The following is a 17,151-nucleotide window of genomic DNA, read 5'->3' as shown; positions in this document are numbered from 1 at the left end:
GAAGAAAATATTGGAGTTTATCTTTGTGACCTTGGGTTAGGAAATGATTTCTTAGTTATAAAAACAGAAGCTCAAGCAACTGAAGAAAAACAGATAAATTAGGCTTCAAAGGGCACTTGGAAGAAAGTGAAAAGATGAGCCAAAGAAAGAGAGAAGATATTTGCAAATCTGATAAGGGACTTGTATCCAAAATATCTGAAGAGGGAGTTCCCCTCGTGGCGCAGTGGTTAACGAATCCGACTAGGAACCATGAGGTTGCGGGTTCGGTCCCTGCCCTTGCTCAGTGGGTTAACGATCCGGCGTTGCCGTGAGCTGTGGTGTAGGTTGCAGACGCGGCTTGGATCCCGCGTTGCTGTGGCTCTGTCGTAGGCCGGTGGCTACAGCTCCGATTCCACCCCTAGCCTGGGAACCTTCATATGCCGCGGGAGCGGCCCAAGAAATAGCAACAACAACAACAACAAAAAAGACAAAAAGGCAAAAAAAAAATCTGAAGAACACTTACATTTCAATTATAAAACAAAAATAACACAACTTAAAGATGGGCAAATAATTTGAATTGGCTAATTCTTCCAAGAAAATATGCAACTGGAGTTTCCGTCATGGCACAGTGGAAACAAATCTGACTCGGGACCATGAGGTTGTGGGTTCAATCCCTGGCCTTGCTCAGTGGGTTAAGGATCCGGCATTGCCATGAGCTGCAGTGTAGGTCGCAGACACGACTCAGATCTGGCGTTGCTGTGGCTCTGGCATAGGCCAGGAGCTGTAGCTTTAATTAGACCCTAGCCTGGGAACCTCTGTTGTGGCCCTAAAAGGACAAAAGGCAATAAATAAATAAATAAACAAATAAATAAATAAATAGAAAAAAAAGAAAAAGAAAGAAAGAAGAAAATATGCAACTGGCTGATAAGTACATGAAAAAATTCTCAACATCATTTGTCATTAAAGAGATGTAGATTAAAACTGCAATGAAATACCACTTCACACCTAGCAGGATGGAAAATATAAAGACTGACAGACAGTAAGAAGTGGCAGTGAGGATGTGGAAAAATTGGAACCCTCAAACACTGATATTGAGATTGTAAACTGGTGCAGCCACTTTGGAAAACAGTTTGGCAGCCCTTCAAGACGTTAAAGATAGACTTACCATATGTCCCAACAATTCTACTCCCAGATAGAAACAGGTCCACACAAAAACTTGGATATGCATTTTGTTAGCAGAATTATCCACAGACAACCAAATGTCCGTCAACTGATAACTGGATAAATGTACAAACAAATAACTCTCCCATTCACTAGACTAGTATAATGGCTCCTCCTAAGCGAAGGTGCTCTGGAATTACACCACCTGGATTTAAATTCCATCTCTGCCACTCTTTACTCAAGTTACTTCATCTTCTGTTTCCAAAACTCTATAATGTAAATAATAGTGCTTACCCCTTGTGAGAATTTAATGATGAGCTGATACATTTTAACCAGTGCAATTCACGTAATAAATACTAAATACATATTTAACTATTATTTTTGTTGCTACTACTGTTATTTACCTTTTTTTTTTTTTTTTTTTTGCTTTAGGTATAGAATACAAACTTCCTCTAATACTTTCTCCACTCAAGGACATACTAGAGAGTGATTTTATTCCTGGCATCCTCTTGCTCCAACTTGCTCTTGGCTTGGGGGAGTTGCAGAGGCAGAGGAGAGAGGCTTATATGATTGGTTATAGTGTGTGTTCAGTGGTTGAGTTTTCCTCTTTTCCAGTTTGTCTCAATAGTTGGTCAGAAAGGTCAAGGTTGTCCCCTGATTTCTGCTGTCATGAAATAAGCTACACAGAAGACTGTAGAAGCAGACCAGGAAATTCTCTCTATATTTTGGTCGGTTCTGATGATAACTAGATTTGTGAGATAGATTCCATATCATGTGTTGTTGAGCAAATGTATTCAGAATTTTCTGTTTATTTTGCACATCGCCTGAGCAGAACCCAAGATCTTGACTTAGAGAAAAGAGAATAAAACAGGTAACTTTCTTCTGGCCTTCAATCTAATCTACATCCTCGAATCCAGTTTTCCCTGAGAGAGCCAGTCCTCTGGAATTTTAACTTAAGTCATGATAATAAAGCCCTAATTTGTTTCCCATTTAGCAACCTGTCCCAGAGGAGAATGGGGATAATTTTTATGTCAAACATTGGGAGACTTAAGCAGAAGACATCCAGCTTTCTCCATTCAAAAAATTAATGTGGTGCAATGACAAGTCTGTAGAGGAGATTATTTCAGAAACCTATAAATAATCAGTCCCTAATATAGAATGGAAAAGGCTAAAGATAACAAGAACCATAAGAGGACTAAGGACATAAGGTTCAAACTGTTTTTTTTTTTTTTTTTTTTCCCCCCTGAGGAAAAAAGAAGGACCAACAATTAGCTCAAGTTTGCAAGTTAAAAAACCTGGTACTTTGTCATTGATGCCTTCTCTTATCCACCCTCTATGTTCAATCAGTCAGATTCTTCTGATCTTACATGACCATTTTTAAACTCTGGGTATATTTCCTACCCTAATAGATCAAGCTGTCATCCTGTTTTTATCAGTAGTATTGCCATGCCCTCTTAATGTTCTCCTGTGTCCATTTGTGGTCCTGGATGTCCAGTTTATTCCGCATTCCAACTGATACCAGAAAAATTCAAAGGTTCATAAGAGGCTACTATGAAAAACTATATACTGGAGTTCCTGTTGTGGCTCAGCAGGTTAAGGACCTGATGTTGTCTCTGTGAACATGTGGGTTTGATCCCTGGCCTCACTCAGAGGTTAAAGATCTGATGTTGCCATAGGCTGTGGCATAGGTCACAGAGGCAGGTCAGATGTGGTATTGCTGTGGCTGGGGCATAGGCCCCAGCTGCAACTCTGATTCAACCTCTAGCTTGGGAACTTCCATATGCTATGGGTGCAGCCATAAAAAAAAAAAAAAAAAAAGAAAGAAAGAAAGAAAGAAAAACTATATACCAACAAACTGGACAACCTAAAAGAAATGGAAAAATTCTCAGAAATGCCAGCTTTTGACACTGAGTCAGGAAGAAATAGAAAATCTGAATATACCAATTACTAGCAGGAGTTTGAATCAGTAATCAAAAATCTCACAGTGAAGAAAAGCCCAGCACCAGATGGATTCACTGGTAAATTTTACCAAACATTTAAAGAAGAATTAACACCAATTTTTCTCAAACTCTTCCAGAAAATCAAGGAGGAGGAAATACTCCCAAACTCATTTATGAGTTCAGCATTATCCTGACGCCAAAATCAGAAAAGGACACTACTAGAAAAGGTAACTACAGATCAATATCTCTGATAAATATAGACACAAAAATTCTCAGTAAAACACTATCGAACTGATTTCAGCAGCACATTAAAAGGTTCATTCACCATGATCAAGTGGGATTTATCCCTGGGCTGTCAGAATGGTTCAACATACACACATCAATCAATGTGATACACCATTAATAGAATGAAGGAAAAGAATCATATGATAATCTCAATCACACAAAAAAAGCATTTGATGAAATTCAACATCCATTCACAATAAAAGCTCTTTTTTTTTTTTTTTGCTCTGGAAAAACACTTTATTTTTTTTTTAATTTTTTATTTTCCCACTGTACAGCAAGGGGATCAAGTTATCCTTACATTACAATTACATTTTTTAAAAAGCTCTTAATAAATTAGGCACAGAAGGTACATATTTTGACATAATAAAGGCCATATATGACAAGCCCACAGGTAATATCATACTCAATTGTGAAGGACTGAAAGATTTTCCTCTAAAATGGTGCTCACTCTCACCACTCCTACTTAACATAGTACTAGAAGACTAAGCTAGAGCAACTGGGAAAGAAAAAGAAAAAAAAAATGTATCAGAATTGGAAGAAGTAAAATTGCCTCTATTTGCAGATAATAGGATTTTATATATAGAAAATCCTAAAGACTCAACCAAAAACTCTTAGATGTAATCAATTAATTAACTCAAAATGGATTAAAGATCTAAATGTAAGGCCAGTTAACTATAAAACTCTTAGAGGGAAACACAGGCAGAACACTCTGTGACATAAACCACAGCAATATCTTCTCATAACCACCTCTAATAAAATAAAAATAAACAAATGGGACCTAATTAAACTTAAAAGTTTTTGCATGGCAAAGGAAGCCATAAACAAAATGAAAAAACAACCCACAGAATGGAAGAAAATATTTGCAAATGATGCAACTGACAAGTGACTAATTTCTAAAATATTCAAACAACTCATAAAGCACAACATAAAAAAAAACCCAAAAAACCTAATAAAAAATGGGCAGAATACCTAAAGGCATTTCTCCAAAGAAGATGTGCAGGTGCCAAAAAAACATGAAAAGATGCTCAACATCACTAATTACTAATCAGAACTACTATGAGGTACTGCCTTACGCCAGCCAGAATGGCCATCATCAAAGAATCTATAAACAATAAAGCCTGGAGAGGGTGCACAGAAAAGGGAACCTTTTTGCACTGCTGGTTGGAATGTAAATATGTACACCACTATGGATAACAGTATGGAGGTTCCTCGAGAAACTAAAAATAGAACTACCATATGATCGAGCAAGCCCACTCCTGGGCATCTATCTGGAGAAAACCATAGTTTGAGAAGATATATGTACCCATGTGTCCATTACAGAACTATTTACAACAGCCAAGAGATGGAAGCAACCTAAATGTCCATCAACAGAGGAATGGATAAAGAATGAGGTACACCTATACAATGGAACATTACTCATCCATTAAAAAAGAATGAAATAATGCCATTAGCAGTAACAGGGATGGACCAAGAGATTATCTTATTAAATGAAGTCAGTCAGACTGAAAGGCAAGCATCATATGGTATCAATTATATGTGGAATCTTTAAAAAAAAGGACACAGACTTTGAAAACAAACTTATGTTATCAAAGGGGACAGCTGGGGGAAGGGATAGATTGGGGGTTTGGGACTGGCATATGCACATTGAGGTATATGGAATGAACGGCCAACAGGGACCTGCTATATAACACAGAGGACCCAGTATTCTGCGAGAGTCTATTTGGGAAAAAAATCTGAAGAAAAAATGGATGTGTGTACATGTATAACTGAGTCACTTTGTTGTAGAGCAGAAATTATCACATTGTAAATCAACTATACGTCAATGAAACTTTAAAACATGAAAAAAAAAAAGAGTACATGAGATAATGAGTCAAAAGTGATTTTCCTGACAGTCTGGGGATTTAGAGAACAAAAGTAAACCCCATCCAGCATTCAGTATCCAGCATCGGGCTTTAGAAGCCTGTCCTTACACCCATCCTCTGCAGCAGATTGTACCCCCACCCCCAAACATACATTTAAAGGTTCACTTGACCCAACCCAACTTAGAATACCAGCTTCTGCCATGGGAGATGACCTCACCTTCTCTCCTTCCACCCTCAGGGATTCTAGAACCAGTGAATGAGAAAACCATAAGCCCAAAAAGCCTAGGAAGACATGTCCCTGGACCTACCTTTCTTCACGCCTGCAATGTCAGCTGGGAGTCTTACAAATGCTGGAGAGTCTGGGTAAGTGTCTTCAGCTCAGATATAATCACTTGCCCCTATTCCATACCTCACTCAGTTTGAATCTGCATTCTTCTCCCAGCAGCTTTTCTAATCCCCCAAAGCCGTGCTGAGTACTTCTCAGACCCACAGGCAGTTCCTTTTTTTTTTTTTTTTGTAGGAAGCTAACTGGTTTTGTGTCCCAGATATGGGTGTGGAGGATATCTATTGCAAAATTTGCTGAACAGGCAGTGACTGCCTCATATTGTCTCTCATAGGAAAGTAAGAGCGGTTATTCCTGCTTATATTAGTGGTGATCAGCGGTTGAGGATTTACTGTGTGTCAGTCTCTGCTCAAAGGTTTTTATATAAACAAAATAACTTAATGGCATTTAAAATTCATTTGAAAAGCCCCTTTTAACAATTTCACACATTTTAACATGTTCCCTTTATCTCTCTAGAGACCCAGGTATTACCATCCAATACACAATTGAAATGTATTATTTTCATGAAATCCCAGCATTAGAGATAAATGTCTATAAAATGGCAACAAGTTGGTAGCATAACAATAATTAATATGACACCTTCCTAAATCAAAGAAGCAACTTGTATCACAGAAAGAAACTGGCCTTTGACTCAGACCTTATTATTTCTCTGAACCTAGGTTTCCTCATTTCTAACATGAAATTGACACCTAATTTATACAGAGGAAGAAAGCAAAATGGTGTTCTGGTCTAATTTATTCAACATTTTCTTTGAGAAAAATTATTATGAACCGAAAAGTGTGAAGCTATGTGCTATGGATAAAATTTTGGAAAAAATACAGACACAGCCCCTACTCCAAAGGAGTATGCAGGCTCTTGGGCATTCGGACAAGTTAATATGCTAGCATAATCCAGGACCAGAATTCTAAGAGAGCTCATAGGAGAATCAATTAGCCCAGTCATGGATATGCAAAGGAGACTTCCTGGAGAAGGGGGCATCCAACTAGTAACCTGATGAATGAGAAGAAGACAAATGAAGGAGAGTTAGGAATGAAGGATGTTCCGGAGTCAACAGAATGAAGAAAAACCGAAGGGCTGGAGAGATCATGGCGCATTAAAAAACTGAACCCTTCATAATCACTGAAGAACAGAACTAGAGCAGAGAGTAACACTAGCAAGAAAATCCAGGGATTTACACCCCCTTCAGGACCTTGGAATTCATCTGAGTAAAAGGAATTTATAAAAAGTCAAGTTAATGGATGTCATTATATCTACAGCTAAAATTGATCGAATGCTTATTATGTGTGAGATATGCTTTAGATGTATGTCCGCTTTGGTTTTCACAGAAGATAAAACTAAAGCACAGGGGTGTTCATTGCTTTGGTGTAGGTGAGACTGAAATCCAGTTTTGTCTAATTCAAAGACTATGTTATCTAGAATCCTCTGGAATTATCATTCTTAAAATGAAATATGTATATATTTCAAAAACATCCTAATCTCCACGTAGAAAAACAGTAGGAAGAAACAAGGCTGAAGTCACAGAGTTAAGACTTGTGTAAGCAGCGATCGCCTAGGGAACAAATAATGGTTACCTGAGTCATCATTGGTGCTGATGAATGTGGAGAGAAGTGAAGAGGTTTGAAAAGTGCTTGGGAAGTAGAAATGGAAGCACTTGATGGCAGAATGGAAGCGTAGGACAAGGGGAAAAAAAAAAAGGAAAGATGACACTCAAGATTCTGGCTTAGGGAACTGAATGAGTGATAGGACCATTCACTAAGGCAGCAAGACGTGGACAGGGACAGGATTATAGGTTCAAACAGCCAAATTTTGAGCATGTTTAGTTTGAGTTGTGTCAGGACCTTCAGAAAGAGTTGATAGGAACTGAATTGCTGTCAGGAGCTAGGGAGGGAGAATGTTGACTTTAGAGGTTAGATCCAGACAAATATCACACGCAGAAGGAGGAAATCACCCAGAGTTGTAGGTGGAGGCAGAGAAGAGCAAACCCTTCGAGAGAAGATAAAACCAGTATTAGCAGAAGTAGGGATTTCCAGAGGAATATAAAAAGACAGCTACAGAAGGTATCGGGGAAACTGGAAAATTGTGGCATCACAGAAGCCAAGAGCTACTGAGTCTTGTGCCTTCACAAGAGATGTTAAGATGCTGAACTAAAGACAAGTGTCAATCTCTCCTCCCACTACAAGTGGCATGAAATGACAAAAGGTTGGAGAAGCCATTAGCTGTTATGTGATTTTGAGGAATTATGAAAGCATAGAGAAAGTATAAGTGAAACTTGAAAGAGAAGCATGAATAGAGCTGCCCTATTTCAAAGTAAGAATTAGAAGAAAACTATAAAAATAAGAGCAAATACAGAAAGACTCCAAATTCAGTGAAAAACTAGAAATAATAGGAGAGTGGTGAGTTCCTGTCATGGTGCAGCGGAAACGAATCCGACTAGGAACCATGAGGTTGCGGGTTCGATCCCTGGCTTTGCTCAGTGGGTTAAGGATCGGGTGTTGCCACGAGCTGTGGTGTAGATTGCAGATGTGGCTCAGATCTGGCGTTGCTGTAGCTCTGGTGTAGGCTGGCAGCTGTAGCTCCAATTAGACCCCTAGCCTGGGAACCTCCATATGCGCATGGGTGCAGCCCTAAAAAGCAATAATAATAATAATAATAATAAATAAATAATAAAATAGGAGAGTGGGGCAGAGCCTGGGGTAGTTTTTTAGATAATTGGTTTTTTTAAATTACTGAAATATAGTTGATTTATAATGTTGTACTAGTTTCAGGTATATTGCAAAGTGATTCAGATAATATATGAATGCATCTAATACATACACACACACACACATACACATAGGATTCTTTTCCATTATAGGTTGTTACTATTATAAGATATTGAATATAGTTCCCAGTGCTAAAATAGGTTCTTGTTGATTATCTATTTTATAGATAGAGTACTGTGTATATTTTAATACCAAACTCCTAATTTATCTTTCTCCCACCTCTCCCATAGTTTGTTTTCTACGATTTTTAAAACTATGTTGGACACAGTTGGGTCATTTGATCCCAGGCATCACACAAGGCAAGGTTGAAGAACTGTTTTCCAAGCAAAATTACAGTTCTTCTCCAGGCAAATACACAGGAGGTGATCTCCACGTAGAAAAACAGTTCTTCAACCTTGCCTTGTGTGATGCCTGGGATCAACTGACCCAACTGTGTCCAACATAGTTTTAAAATGATAAGAATGATAAGAAGAATGATACAGCAAGAAGACTGTATATGCACTGAAGAAAAAGGCTTCAAAACTTCAAAATAACAGGGGAAAAAGAAAAAGTAGGGAGAAGGGTATTATGGAATTGGCCTCCAAATGAAAGTCCTGGGTACACCCTCTAGAGCCAGGATTCAGACGATGGACACACACGGGGCACCTGGGTCTGGAGAGGCAAGATGCTCCCTTCCACCTACATCACAATCAGGACATTATGACTGGCTTAGTACCTACTCTTCTTCTTCTTTTTCTTTTTTGGCTGCCCCACAGCATATGGAGATCCTGGGCCAGGGATCTGATCCGAGCCGCAGTTGCCACCTAAGCCACAGCTGCAGCAAAGTCAGATCCTTAACCCTCTGTGCAGGGGCAGGGAATCAAACCTGCATCCGAGTGCTCCCAAGACTCCACAGATCCTGTTGCGCCACAGGGGGAACCCAGTGTCTACTCTTCTTTCACAATCACGTGATTGTGAAAGAAGAATGATAAGAAGAATGATACAGTAAGAAGACTGTATATGCACTGAAGAAAAAGGCAATTATCAAGTGAAAGTATGAGTGGATGCAAAACATTAAGGGCGACCAACACCATAAAATAGAGAAAACAAATTAAACAAGCAAATTAACAAACAAAAAAAGTTTTAATTCTTTTGCAACTGCTCTATATTGTTTATCTGCCCTTTCTTGAATTATTTTCAAGCGATTGAGCATTTTTTACTGTTACATTTCTCCCTTCAACTAGTCTGGTAGTTATACAGCCTTTCTAATAAGAAAGAGAACTTTTATTTCTTCTAGGAAAGCCAATAGTAGGATGGTAGATATGATTCCAGATATATGAGTAAATATATTATGTTTAACAACTGACAAAGATCTCAGGCCAGTTTTTAAAAAGTCAAAATCTAATTACTTACTATTTAAAACTGGCAAATCTTAATAGATGCAAAAATTTTAGTAATATAGTGAGAAAAGATATATCAGGCAACCTCCAGAACAAAGGCTTATTAATATCAGACAAAATTGACCTTAGAGCAGAAGGCATTACTGATGTAAAAGAAAAAACTACATAATTACAAAAATAATAAAATCTTCATGATAATGTAATAATTTTAAATGTATCTATGTCTAATAACAAAATGTCTAAATATATCAAGCAAAAATTGACAATCCGCGGAGTGTCAGATGACATTTTTAATATACAGAAAGAGTGTATAATCAGAACATATAAAGAACTCTTACAAGTATTAAGTAAAATAGAGACAACTCTGCAGAAAATTGTTCAAGAGACTTGTCCAGCCACTTTACAAAAAGAGAATAACCAAATGGGGTATGTGTGTTTGTTGGGAGGGGGTATATGCACCACTATATGTAGAATACGTAACAACAAGGACATCCTGTATAGCAGAGGGAACTGTATTCAATACCTTGTAATGACTTACAATGAAAAAGAATCTGTAAAAGTATAGATACATATATGTATAACTGAATCACTTTGCAGTACACTTGAAACATTGTAAATCAGCTATACTGCAACTGAAGTTTAGAAAGCATCAGAAACTTCACCAACTGCTGGAAGGACACAACGCACATTAACACACTGAAGATTCTGAGAAGTCCTATAAAAAGATTAACACTCAAAAGTAAAGACAAAAAAAAAAGTATTATCAAAGAAATAGCTGGACACAGAAAGCCACCTCAGAGCTTCTTTGAATTATTAGAGCATATAATGGAAGAGAATATTGGAAAGAGAATATTTTTTTTTTCTTTTTGAGTCTGTTTGAGTCAGCAGAACTTGACTCAAACACTGTAAAACAACTATACCCTAGTAAAAATAAATTTAATAAAAAATAAAGCATATAATCCAGCAAAACAAAACCTAATATGAAATAATGAGAAAAACTTCCTCCACTTACACTCCCAAATAATACTTTCTTTTCCTTCATTCTCCCAATAGAGGTTTATCATAATTTTTAGTAGCATCAATAGTGTTTAAATCATTAACCAGTATGTATATTATATCTTCTTTCAACCATTTCTTTTCCCTGGAGTTCATAACTGCCTCACATTTCATACACTTATTTTCTGTATACCTAAAACTAATTAATTCCCAAATACTCCACCCTAAGTGTAAATCTCTCCGTGTCAACAGACTCATAGGATAATTGTTTGGTTTTATTAATTTTTTTCTGGAGACATTTCTTCTAGAGCCCTATATTTTTTTATTCCAATTAGAATGAGTTGCCCTCTAGGCCTGATGAGATCTTAATTCACCATTATTTGTGAATTCTCTTAGTTTCTTAGACAGAACGAGGTCAATACTTTGCCCAGCGACACATTCCCTGGAGCCATTTCCAATTCTCGAGACTTAACAGGAATTCTGCAAAGAGGATCGGCCTTTCTGAACCAGGCCTCCAGCTGCATCAATCAGATTTACCCTTTCTGCGGGCTGCTAAGTCACTTACTACTTATCCATCTGCTACTAACACTAAAAAATGAGATGCCATTTTTCTCTCATATTATTTTTTGGATTTGTGGATTTATAATGATCTTCTTACCCCTTATACTCATTTTTGTTGGGCTTCACAAGGGACCAGAAATAGATGTATTTAATCCACCAAGATTAGCCATTATTCAACATTTTATTCTTATATATCTGTTTTTCTTACAAGTTTATTATATCTCTGAAGGTGGGAATGTATCATTTATTTTTCTGATTTCAATATTCATCAGTATCGGGTACACACATGGACATTTCGGTTGAATGCTATTGGGTGGGTCAAATAGAGTCAATTGGAGAAAATGGATGTGGGTGATACACTAGAAGTGAGTTGAGACACAATATCAGAGAAAACTATATTTCGACCTCAGCAAAAGAGAAGGGAAAACCCTCAGACACCTGGTATTAAAAGATTAGAGCAGAGAAAAAAAATGTAAAAACAAATATATTAGGATCTGGCAGTCATGTAAAGTTGAAATGACATGTCTAAGCACTGTTCTTCATTATTTTGAATCCAGGAAGGATATTACTTTCCTTTCTCTTGATAAAATATTTTGTTCTGGTTCCTGCATGTTTCCAAGTTAATAGCACAAACACAATACATTTTTCTGGCAGGATTTCCTCTAGGATTAAGGGCAAAATGGTTCAGGTAGCACAAAAGGGTAATATTCTTCAGAAATCACACTTGAAGTGCTTAACATCTAACCTCAGACATTTGTACTGATCCATGTTAATACATAAAATAAACATTAGAGCCCCCAGGACAGGGCCTGCTTAGTGACAATAGCCCAACAAATCTATGCCAGCATCAAAGCAAGGTACGCCCACATATTCTTCTCTTCGTTATCATTATAGCTCACTCAGCTCTGCCTATTTACTCTGCAATCATTTTGCCAATTAAGTAAATTAGGTTTTTATCTGAACTTCTTAGAGATTGTCTTTCAGACATCAAGTCACTCAAATTGAACAAATTCATAAGTTTTAAAAGGAGACAAAAGTACTGTTTTAATTTTTTTTTGTAAGATGAATTCTAAAGCCCTACAATTTCAGGGAAATCTAATCTCACTTCATTTGAACATTGAGTTTCACAGAGAATAGTAATCTCCAATGGTCTCCGGCAAGTATTTACCCCAACAACACTTTCATTTTATCAAGAGTCATAAATGCATGTTTTTGGTACACTGGGTTTTATCTTGTGACTCTAGAGCAGGAAAAAAAAATCAATTCCACAGATAGCCAAAGAAAACATCTTAGCATTTCTCCAAAACTAACTGCAGTGGATTAGATGCTTCACAGTGTCATTTCTTCTGAATTCTGTACCCAGAACGATTAGCTATCCTAAGCTTCCTATAGTAGACTCAGTAAACCAAACAAATGCTACCTTAGGCATACATTATAATTTGCTTTAGTAAAATAGTGGATGGCTTAAAACTGTGTATAGACTTACTTTTTATTTATGTTTTATTTTTTGCAAAGGAGACTGGGCAGGGCTCTGCCCCTGAATGTTCTAGTGCAGACACTCAGAGAATTTGACTCAGAGGGTACCCAAATCAGGAACTAGCTGCTGCTTATTGAGGGGCTGAGCTGGACACTGAACAAGATGCTTTATATATCTCCTTTAATCCTCACAACAACACTGCAAGGAAGATGTAGACAATGCCAGGATTCAATATTTGCATATATTGTGAAATAATCACCACAATGTTTAGTTAACATCCATCACCACATATAGTTATGAATTTTTTTTTTTTGTCTTTTTGCCATTTCTAGGGCCGCTCCCATGGCATATGGAGGTTCCCAGGCTAGGGGTCCAATCGGAGCTGTAGCCGCCGGCCTACACCAGGGCCACAGCAATGTGGGTTCCGAGCCACGTCTGCAACCTACACCACAGCTCATGGCAACGCCAGATCCTTAACCCACTGAGCAAGGCCAGGGATCAAACCCGCAATCCACGGTTCCTAGTTGGATTCGTTAACCACTGAGCCTTGACAGGAACTCCATGAATTTTTTTCTTGTGATGAGAAATGTTAAGATCTATTTAGACACAAACATTTTGATAGTCAATGAAATTTGATTCAGTGAGATCATAGCTCTTGCCCTGTTTTTTAGGAAAGGGATGTTAAAACCATAAAAGCAAGAGCTAACAGGAAGCAAAGCTGGTCAATGGTAGTAAGGGACAAACAGAACAAAAACAATCCACTCAACTCTTATCACATGTGCAAGAACTTTTTGCTCTGAAGACCATCTAGGAGCAAGGTATCTGAATGAAAAGGGTACATGACTGGGGATGAGATGGCCCAGGTTTTTATTCCGCTCAGTCACAAAACTGAATGTGACATGAGGAAGCTTTTTTTCTTCATCCTGTGAGTGAGGAATTGACATAGATAAGTTCTAATGACCAACTAACCTGACCTCCATCTGGTTAGACCTGACTCCATGTCTGCTTAGCAGCCACATAACTAGCTGCTCACTCTTCCTTTCTGACTATCTTCCTGTCAATATTGACCAGCTCATTTGAGCAGTCCTTCCTTGTCATCAATTCTACCTTCCATATGTATCTCATGACCACCACATCTCATAACTGCCATGTCTGCAAATCTGATCATATTAACTCATAAAACCCAAGCCTGGATATATACAGTTGAACATGCTGGTGCTCTTAAACTAGGAGAGTTTGAGCTGAGCTGCCTGCAACATAGTAACATATATAGGTAGAACTCCAGAGCTGAAAAATCAACATTTTATCCAGGCACACAGTGTCTCCTGCAACAGAGAGTAGATGGTGCCTGAGATAAGCCAGAAGCAGGAGGATTTTTCTCTGATTTTTACCCTGAGAGCCTGGTGGGACTTGGAGGTAAAACTCTTATAAGTGTCTCTCCTACAAACTCTCAAGTGAACCCAAGCCTTTATCCTTTATTTGAAGCTGCCTCCAGGTATGAAAGCAACATAAACCATCAAGAAGAGCAGTGTGAACACTATTAATACTGAAAAAACTTCTCAATCCAAAATTGGGGTTAGGACCCACTGTCACCTCTTTTTCCCCCTGGAGGAGAAGAGAAGGAGTGAATAAATACTTTGTCTTTTTACCCACTTATGTTTTCAACTTTCTAGGTTCATTATTCTTGAGACCCAAAGCCAAGTCTCATTTCATTGTTTCTTCCAAAAAGGAGGAACTATATGGCATAATGGAAAGTATGAGCTCTAGACTTAATATGGCCACATGCCAAATGGGCACCTCTGGGAAAATCTCCTCAAATCTCCTATAAATTTGATACAATGAAGTCAATCACACAGGGTTGTTTGGAGGATTAGAGGCTAAAAGAAGGAAAAGAGTAAAGCATTTCTTCCTCAATCTCTCCCTGAATTGGCATAGCCTCTAGAATGGAACTAGAAGCTCCTTCCTCCACAATTATGTCAAAAAGCAGGTCCTCTTCTAAGATTCCTGCTTTTATTGGGCTTGAGTAATACTGCCTTCTTCTAATACCTTTAGCCCTAGAGGTGGTGCAGCCTCCTGCTGTTTCTCATCTTGGGTGCCTTCCTGTCTCTTCTTAGTTCCCTTAACTGTGTACGGCCCCTGCAAAGTCTTCATTAAAGCCCCTTAAAATGAACTGCATGGCATGAGTTCTGTTTCTTGGGGACACTGATAACTGGGGAGTGTTACTGAATCCAAACACACTGTTCACAGCAAGACAAGGCTCATTAATTGAGAGACAAGTTGTTGGGGCAAGGAATAGCGATTTTACTCAGAAAGCCCACAGACTGAAAAGAAGGTGGACTAATGTCCCAAAGAACCATCTTGACTTGGTTTAGATACTAGCATCTTTCTAAGAACAAAGAGTGGGGCAGGTGAGGAGGTAAAGTAAAAAGGCAATAAATTGTTGGCAGTATTTCTTGATTCCAGCCAGACTCCTGAGAGAATGAGTTAATTTCCTCTTTCCTATAGCCATTCACAGTGGGCCTGGTCAGGATATTTCCTGAGAACTAAACAAAGGTATTTTAGCTCAAGCCTCAGACATGGGAGGCAGGCTTCCCTAAGATGGGCAGTGATGCATACTTCAAGCTATGGGCAACATCCCTTTAGCAATGAACTTGCAGCAAAAGCAATAGAATAAAAGTTAAAGAAACAGATCCAATATGGAAATCAGATTTGTTCTTCCTATTACAGATTCAAAATGACTGAATGTGGGAAAAGGAAAGGAAGAGACGTGCCTAACCGTCCCTCCCCCCGCCCCTGGGTTTTAGTTATTTATTTGTTTTTACCACACCCATGGCATATGGAGGTTCCCAGGCTAGGGGTTGAATCAGAGCTACAGCTGCTGGCCTACATCACAGCCACAGCAAGGCAGGATCCAAGCTGTATCTCCAACCTACACCACAGCTCACAGTGAGACTAGATCCTTAATCCAATGAGTGAGGCCAGGGATCAAACCCGCAACCTCGTGGTTCCCAGCCAGATTAGTTTCCACTGCACTACTACAGGAACTCCCTACCAGGTTTTATTTTTAAACAAGCAGTGACACGTCCCATGGTCTGTACCACCATCCTCTCTCTTGGACTTCTGCAGTAGCCTCCTGATTATTTTTCCCATTTCTTCCCATGCCTATCTCTGGTCAGTTTTCAATAGGACACAGCAGTCAAAGTGATCCTAATAAGATGTAAATCAGATTCTGTCTTTCCTTTGCTCAGAATCCCTCAATACCTCCCATCTTGCCCAGAATATAAGCTCAAGTTATGAGCCAGCCCCCAGGCACTTCACACAACACTGCCCTTCTCCTTTCCCCATCCCAGGCCCTCTGCTTCAGACACACTTCCTCCTCAGAAACACCAGGCACGCACTCACCTCACGTGCTTTGCATTCCATTTCCTTTGCCCAAAGAATTGCTAGTCAGCTGTAGGGATCTGCATCATCAGATTTAAGAAACCCACTTGGTATGTGTAACATTAGTTTACAAAAATAATGGTACATGAATATGAAGTTAGATTTTGTTCATCTAAATTCCTTTTGAAAAAAAAAATCCTTTATTATCCATTTTGAATAGAGAGCAAGAATCCTATGGGGTACTCAGGCAACATAAGATGGGAATTAAACTACTAGCATAGGAAGGATGTAGGGAATTTAAAATTTCTGTGGGGAGACAGAAAACTTAGAATAAATCAGCAAAGCTCTCTATGTGTAAAATAGAGAGAGAAGCAATATAAAATAAAACAACCCCACCCCAACCCCATGGCTCAGCCATGATAGGGCTGGGTAGTAGTGTAATACCCTAAAGGTCTGATTTTATTTCACTGTTTAATTTTTCTACAAGATCTTCCACTGATCCACTCCATGGCATTGGGCAAGTCCATTGTTACCTGTCAGCTTCACTAGAAATGACTAGGTTGACTCAATTGCCTCCAAAAGACATTTATATGTATCACGAAGTCATTGACCTCATTCACCACATCCATAATATGTGGTCTAGATGCCCACATGTTGGATCATCACGAGGTCTGGTTCAGTTTGCTTCCTGCATCAGAGGCCAGTGGCTGCTCTACTGAGATGAAAGGAAACCAGGCACAGATGATGCCACCTGGCCAGTTTGGAGAGGTCCCAGTCAGGTTTTTTTTTGGTGGGCGGGGGAGGGGCCACACCTGCAGCATATGGAAGTTCCTGGTCTAGGGGTTGAATTGGAGCTGCAGCTGTTGGCCTACGCCACAGCCTCAGCAACACCGGAACCGAGCCGAGTCTGTGACCTATACCACAGCTCATGGCAATGCGGGATCCTTAACCCACTGAGCAGTGCCAGAGATGGAACCTGCCTCCTCATGGATGCTGGTTGGGTTTGTTATAGCTGAGCCACAACA

At 38.9% G+C, this 17,151-nt stretch overlaps 1 protein-coding gene across 7 annotated transcripts in view; it reads right to left on the bottom strand.

Annotated features, from left to right (window-relative positions):
- Positions 1–17,151, bottom strand: part of LOC125125119 (membrane-spanning 4-domains subfamily A member 4A-like) — a 142,456-nt gene that overhangs the window by 16,157 nt on the left and 109,148 nt on the right. Inside the window, exon 1 of one of the 7 annotated variants that reach the window (XM_047775632.1) lies at positions 5,536–5,722. The exons of 5 other annotated variants lie outside the window; for them this stretch is intronic. The gene's annotated coding sequence lies outside the window, so the exon portion shown is untranslated. Of the gene's footprint in view, positions 1–5,535; positions 5,723–17,151 lie in introns of those variants that run through there. One more of the 7 variants, XM_047775633.1, reaches the window with a different exon arrangement.

Source organism: Phacochoerus africanus, chromosome 4, assembly GCF_016906955.1.
Source record: "Phacochoerus africanus isolate WHEZ1 chromosome 4, ROS_Pafr_v1, whole genome shotgun sequence".
In the NCBI taxonomy this organism is placed as follows: domain Eukaryota; kingdom Metazoa; phylum Chordata; class Mammalia; order Artiodactyla; family Suidae; genus Phacochoerus; species Phacochoerus africanus.
This window is presented reverse-complemented; position numbering and strand designations above follow the sequence as displayed.